The sequence below is a fragment of the Pongo pygmaeus genome, chromosome 7 (genome assembly GCF_028885625.2).
Source record: "Pongo pygmaeus isolate AG05252 chromosome 7, NHGRI_mPonPyg2-v2.0_pri, whole genome shotgun sequence".
In the NCBI taxonomy this organism is placed as follows: Eukaryota; Metazoa; Chordata; class Mammalia; order Primates; family Hominidae; genus Pongo; species Pongo pygmaeus.
Window position 1 is genome coordinate 115710525 of NC_072380.2, and position 7795 is coordinate 115718319.

General features: G+C 40.1%; 1 long non-coding RNA gene across 1 annotated transcript; it reads left to right on the plus strand.

Moving 5' to 3' along the window:
* Nucleotides 1-431: 431 nt before the first annotated feature.
* LOC134740032 (uncharacterized) lies at nt 432-6700 on the plus strand. Its single transcript, XR_010127273.1, has 2 exons — nt 432-628; nt 5520-6700. It is a non-coding gene; the product is annotated as an uncharacterized LOC134740032 (long non-coding RNA).
* The last annotated feature ends 1095 nt before the right edge of the window (nt 6701-7795 follow it).

Below are 7795 nucleotides of genomic sequence, written 5' to 3' on the forward strand. Positions count from 1 at the left end.
ATTTCACCTGCATTCCTGGATATCAGCCTTTTCTTGCCCCGGGCTCTGGCAAGATGCCTCCCAAGATAAGGGTCTGATAACAGACCTGGCTATACAGGAAAGCAAAGTAGGTCATCCTAGTTAAGTGATTTGAGGGCAACTGCCTTCCATTTGAGGATGCCGCCTGCTCCAGGCATCTTCTTTACCAGCTCGCTGTGGGCTCTCCCCTTCCTCTGGGGAAAATTTGTTTCATCAAGGTTATTTCTTTGTTTTAGAAAGCATAGATTTGAAGACCCTGCCTTGACTCCATACAGACAGACAGCCCTTCCAGGTGGCTTCTGATTTCTCCTGGCACCTGCAGACTGCAGGGCAACCAAAGGAACTGGGATGCTTGCAGAGTGTTCTCTATTCATTCACAGAGTCTTCCCATCTCTTTTCTCTCTTCTCCACAGCAAGTCCTCTTCTGAACCCTCATTGCCAAATATCTGCATGTTGTTATGGAGCTGTCTCAGCATGGGGTCTTTGATGCCTGTATCCTCACACCCTTAGAAGATCCTGAGAAAGGAAGATGGCATGTGAGAAACTTCAATGTCTTCCTGCCACGAGCAATGTCTTCCTGCAATCAGCCTCCAACTCTACACATCCAAAGGTGGTAGAATTTATTAGCTCTTTTTTCCTTCTCAGTAAATTTTAGTTACAAGCTGGAGCATAATTTTCTTAGCTTTTATGAAGTCCTTCAGAACTATAGGTGTTGAAACAAAGTGCTGAAGATATTTTTCATTTTTCATTGGAAAACAATTTCTAACCCACCCCAGTTTCAAGAGGAGCCCTGGGAAATACACAAAAGACTGAAAATTCCCTTGTTCTCCTGCCAATTTCTCCATTTACTATGGAGGTAACCTGGAGAAAATGGTTTGAGTCTTTGTGCTCAGTTCCTACTCGGAATTCAAGTTGGAGAGAACAATGTTGATTACATTTCTAGCAGCAGCAACTACAATGGGAAGTAAAGCTCTTTTGGTATGTGTCAGGGTAATTTTTATCATAAACAATTGGGTCGTCACACATTAGTCATACATAAGTATTAGATCCATAATAATGTGTTCATTCTCCAACTTTGACATTTAACATTAAGTTTAGTATAGAGATTTTTCAACCATAGTTGCACATTAGAATAATCTGTGGATTTTTAAAGCAATAGTTAAGCCACACACAATCTCAGAGATTCTGACTTAATTGCTTTGGGGTGAAAGTCAAGGTGTCAGCATTGTATTAAAATCTTCACAGGTGATTCTAATCTGAAGCTGGGGTGTGGAACCACTAATAGAGAGAACATAATGCAGGCTTTGGGGTTGGATATACTTCGGTTCAAATCCCTGCTCTACCACTAATTGGTTGTGTGATTTGGGGGGAATTACTTAATGATTTTAAGCCTAAATTTCGTCCTCTGTCAAAAGGAAGATGGAGTAGTCATATAGTTTGAATATATGTCCCCATCAAATCTCATGTTGAAATTTAATCCCCAACCTGGGAGGTGGGCCTGGTGGGAGGTGTTTGGGTCATGGGAGCAGATTCCTCATGGCCTGGTGCTGTCCTTGAGCTAGTGAGTGAGTTCTCGCAAGAGCTGGTTGTTTAAAAGTGTGGCACCTCCCACAATCACTGCTGCTCCTGCTTCATCTTCTGCCATAAGTAAAAGCTTCCTGAGGCCTCCCCAGAAGTGGAGCAGATGCAAGCAACATGCTTGTACAGCTTGCAGAACCATGAACCAACTGAACCTCTATTCTTTATAAGTTACCCAGTGTCAGGTATTTCTTTATAGCAACACAAGAACAGCTTAATACAGGTAGTGTTTAAGGGGCGGTATTAAAGATTAAATAAGGTAACTGGCATATGTAAAACATGAATTGCCTGGCACAGAATAGGTATGCTATAAATATCGGTGCTCATCCTCCCCTTTTATACTTGATCATTTTTAAGATTCAAGTGCTAATCCTTGAGGGAAACAGGGGAAACCCTATGGACCTAGTGCTTGGAATTGAAGTGAAGGCAGATTTGGTGTTGATCAGAGTAGAGAATAAGGAGGATGAGGTCAAATCTCAATTTTCTCTGTGATGAATAATCATACAAGGGTTGCAAATCACAGTTCCATAATTGCAGCTCTCAGAACATTCTGGTACAGTTTCCTTTCTTAAAATTAAACCTTCTGGTACCATACTGTAGAATCTATTTTAAATTTAATATTCAATAAAGTTTTCCTGAGGTGTTTTCAGATATGAAAAATCACTTGGATATTCTGTTCCATGCACTTTATTTGTTCTCTAATATTGGCTATCAGTAGGAAATTTACAACTTCACAGTTGTATTTACAACATTCACAAAAGATAATTTATTGAAGATACTCCACCTGTTCCTCCTAAACTCCTATTTTGCCCCCGTGTTGTGCTGAACCCTTATTAACCTCAACAAAGAAGCTTCCATGTTCAAGAGGCCAAAGAAGAGACCCTGAGCCAGGACGTGAGACATGGGGTTTTATTAGGGGCTCACAAACAGCAGAGAGAGCCCAGTGGTGGTGGGCTGGACAACATATCCACCTTCCTGCAGTCCAGTGGCAGCAGACTGGACAGGAAAACTGCAATGGCCTGCAAATATCCAGTGTACATAGTATTTTCACTTAACACCCTCCCCTTAACAACCTCCACTTGGCAACCTTCATATAACCCAGAATTCAGGGCCTCAATCCCCTGTATGGCCTATGTTCCACAGGATGAGGCAGGGGCTTAGATGTTCTTCATAGACAAGGAGCAAATCTCAGGGTTGGCCACTCTCAGATTCTATAGCTTGAAACACTCATTGAGGTGTGTCTGCCACATAGAGTCATGATCAGGGTATGCTTACATTATTGCTATCAGGTACATTTCCTCTATGCCACCTGCCAAGAAAGAGCCCTGAGATTGCTCTCTAAATGTCTTAAAATAAAAGCTGTGAAGAAAGACGATGCTATCCAGGCCATCAGCAAATAACAAAAACCCTGTGAGCAAGAACATGACTCATGCTCCGTGCTGTATCTTTGAGGGCTCAAGGTGATATTCTCTGGAAAAAAGCTCAAGATGCCAGAAAAAACCCTGGACAGGCTGAGGGCAATTGGAACAAGGAATTCAAAAGAACAGAAGAGTGAGGAAGAGCAGGTTTGGGGAGAGTGGAAAGAAAGACATGCTCCAATGCTTGAGATAAACCGGGTAATGTGGAACTGGGCCCAACTGATTGCTTTGTTGGAAACCAGCTGAGCCAAGAGTCTAAGAATTTGGTAATTCTGGGTCAGATCCTTTTCACCTTAGCACTAACAAATTAGGAGCTAGCCTAGCACAGGGAATGACTCATTGTTGTATTGCTTTCTTTCCTCACCTCCCCTCTCCTTTTTTAAAAAATGGGGACAGGGTCTTGCTTTGTTGCCCAGGCTGGTCTTGAACTCCTGGGCTCAGTTGATCCTTCTGCCTCAGCCTCCCAAAGTGCTGGGAGTACAGGCATGAGCCACCACACCCTGCCTCTTCCCTCTTTTTAAGGATGTAGATATTACATACTAATTTTTTTAAATTAAATAGCTAGAAGAGAACCTGGGTCATTTCATCTAGACCGTCCTCAGCAGAGCAATGCTCAACTTATAAATAAATCTCCAATTCATACACACACACACACACACACACACACACACTGGGGTAAAATTTCCTTATAAAAGTTAAAATATAAATATATTTTATGTCATATAGTATAGACTAAGAGCTTTGGCTCATGAGCAGCACAAATGTGTATGCTAATCCCAGCTTCCTAATTACTAGCCATGTCGCTATCTTGCTAAGCCTCAGTTTCCTCATCTTTGGAATGAGAATAATAATAGCATCTACCTCACAGATTTGATGTGAGGATGAAGTGCTAGTGCTGGACACAAAACGACCACTCCAAGTAGTGAGCTATTGATGTTAAAAATATGGGGAAAATCACATATTTATAATTGATGACATATGGTATGGAAAGCACTTAAAACAGTGTCTGGCACATGGTAGGTGCTGATGTCATCACCCTCTTCTTCCTCCTCATCACCATACTAGACTGCATTTCATTTCCTAGATGATATTTAGTCCAAGTTATTTTTGTGATACCTTTCTTTCCCCTCTAATTGCCAATGCACTTCTCCTAATATGAGTGATATGTATCTCAATATTTCCCAAAATGACTCAAAAAATATTAAATCACCTCCACATAGCCATGAGATAATATTGGATATATAAATAATATATATTTTTAATTGGTATTTCAAAATGTTATTTCCATATACAGTTATTGTATTTTGTAACCCAAAAGTCAGGATACAATGTTATATCCATGGTCTGACAAGGGGACAGAACACTTAGAATTGAGCCTTACCCCCATCAGCTTGACTACATTCAGTGATAGAAATGTATTAGACTTGACCAAGCTTTGTCCTCAAAATTGCTTCCTAATCAAATTCTGGCCTAGGAACTCCTTGGCATGCCTCCATGCAAAGATGGAACGGGTCTCTTCTTGAGGAGAGTACTGGTGGGTTCCTCCCTGGTGCAACAGGATGCCAGCCTTCCTCTTCACTGTCTGGTTTCTAGGACATCTGCTGTCAAACAGGGTCTCTATCTACTCCAGAGCCTTGCAAGAGAGAGTAGCATCAAACAGTCTGGTCTGCTTCTATCAAAAGCCTCCCCAATAAAAAAGATATATACTTGTTATTGGCTGAGGAATATACAGTTTTTCACCTTTCCAGGTACTCTAAATTACAGACTTGTATCACATTGAATACAAGGCTGCCTATACATATTAACAACTGATGTTTATTGAGCACTAACTAGTGCTAGGCATTATATAAGCACTTTACTTTCATAATCTCACTTAACCCTCTCTCTCTTTATATATATATATATATATATATATATATATATATATAAAGCAGAAATACAGAAAGAGTCTAGACCCAGAAAACATCCATGAATAGCTGCATTGGCCATGGATGGCCCAACCTTGTGCTACTCCTGAGCCAAAGCTCTTAGTCTATACTATATGACATAAAATATATTTATATTATAACTTTTATAAGGAAATTTTACCCCATTTTGTGTGTGTGTATATATATATATAGTGTGCGTGTGTGTGTGTGTGTGTGTGTGTGTATATATATATATATATGTTTTTTCTTTTTGGAGGCAGTGCCTTACTCTGTCACCTAGGCTGGAGTGTAGTGGTGTGATCATGGCTCACTGCAGCCTTGACCTCCTGGGCTCAAGCAATCTTCCCACTTCAGCCTCCCAAGTAGCTGGGACTACAGGTGCATGCTACCACACCTGACTAATTTTTAAAAATTGTTTTGTAGAGACAGGGTCCCACTATGTTGTTCAGGATGTCAAAATAAGTCTGAGTGACAGTCTCTTATTATCCTCCTATGGCTGATGCTGTATATTGGCTACTCATAAACAATGTACATTTCTTTCCTCCTTCATCACTGAAATGCTGATGTGAGAATGAAGGTGCCACAGCCATTTTGCAACCATAAGGGAACAAGCATGAAGACAGAGGCCTCCATGCTAAGGACATCAAAGCAGAAATACAGAAAGAGCCTGGACCCAGAAAACATCCATGAATAGCTGCATTGGCCATGGATGGCCCGACGTTGGACTTATTATATCAGAAAAATAACCCCCTAAGTAATTCTGATAGATTTTTTCATTCTTGGAGCCAAACACGTTTCAAATTGATGCACTTCATTTTATGAATGAGGAAACTAAAGCTCAGTGAGTTTGGGTAATTTCTCCAAAGTCCTGTGGCCAGTAGATGCTAGAAACAGGATTTGTACCCACATCTGCCCAGCACCAACACACATGCTCTTACTCACAAGAGCACTGCAGTGCCCTCCCATCACTGTATCTGCATCAGTTCACCACATCTCATCCTTCCCAAACCATGTGTCACAGAACTCAGATATTATTCATAGATATGCCTCAGCAGAAAGGTTTCGGTGGTAAGTTAAGTTCTAAGAACACAGAGTTTTGTATTCCCTTTTTGTAGAGAACCACAAAGCATATCAAAACATCAGTTTCCAAAAAAAACAAAAAACCTATTATTAAGAAACCTGCTTGACTTTGATTAATTCAGTGGTTCCCAAACTTATTTGAGTATGGAACACATTTTTTTAAATGACTTTCCTATAAATACCTTCCAGAACATTGTTCCCTTGAACACCAATTTGGGAGATCACTCACTGAATTTTAAGCATTATTTCCTCAGCTTTGGTTTAAAGTAAAAGGAAAGTGAGTCACAATTTTGTCCATTCTGCACCTCCCGGTCCCCTATGAAGTCCCAAAGGATAAATTTCTTTGAGAATCTGGTGCCCAGAGCAAAATATGTACCTCCTGAGGAAGTTATTTGCTTCCTTTTTAAAAATAAAAGTATGTGACTTACAGAGCTTCTCCTTTTGTTTTGGCTTTCTGGAGGCTGAGACAAATGGGAAGCAATTATCAGCTCAGGTTCCTGGGTTTTACGGATTTGTTGTTTTTTTTTCAATCTGATCTTGATTTTTCCTCTTGATCTTCCTTGTCTTAATTCTGTATTTATGTTTTATTTGGCATTATTGTATATGTTCTTGTGAATGACATTATGTTTGTGGAATAGAGTGGAGTACAAATTCGTTAAATAAAAATCAAGACTGACCTGAGGCTGGGCGTAGTGGCTTACGCCTGTAATCCCAGCACTTTGGAGGCTGATGCGGGTGGACCACAGGTCAGGGGTTTGAGACCAGCCTGGCCAATATGGTGAAATCTTGTCTCTACTAAAAATACAAAAATTAGCTGGGTGTGGTGGCGGGCGCCGGTAGTCCCAGCTACTCCGGAGGCTGAGGCAGGAGAATCGCTTGAACTCAGGAGGCAGAGGTTGCAGTGAGCCAAGATCGTGCCACCGCACTCCAGCCTGGGTGACAGAGTGAGATTCTGCCTCAAAAAAAAAAAAAAGACTGACCTGAAAAATACAAGTCACAGGGCCTGTTTGTCAACATGATTGTACTGATAGTATCTGATCGAAGAATTGGTGTAGTTTTTAATAATTGATACTATAAAACTGGAAATTATGGCTTATGAATATCTAATGAGAGGAAGGAATAGATTTCCAAATGGGGATATATTCTTGGAAATAGAACATAAATGCCTTTGCTGAATTTTTATTGAAATTAATTATACTTCTCTAGATTGCCAAACTAAATCAATATCTATACCATCAAATTCAGTAATCAAATTAATCACAACCTTGCAAAAATAAAATAAAATTAAGAAAGACATGCCCTGTGATACATACCTATTTCAGGAAACCTAATTAACCATGGTTGAATAGCCATCACTTCCTTAAGAAGGAATAAAATTTGCTATAATTGTCAACACAGAGGAGCAGTAAGTTATTTATGAAGTTGGTGATTTGTGCCATTTATCGAAGAGTCAACCCAACAAGCCCCAGAACAATAAACAAATGTCAACTAAGGGACATACTGTGAAATAGAGTGGGCAATACAAAGAAATATGATCCTGTGGCTGCTATGAGAGAACACTCAAGTATTAAGAAGGGGCTAGGAGAAGCAGCTCAGAATGTTATTTGCGGCTTTCGTTTTAAAACAAACTCCTATAGCACTGCTTTCAGACATCATCAGTTGTATTGATAATCTTTCATTTTTCTATATGGCCTCTCTTAGATCTTTAAAACCCTAAAGTCCAGATTTTAACCCGAGACATGGTGACTGCTTAGATAAATTTCATGTGTGAAG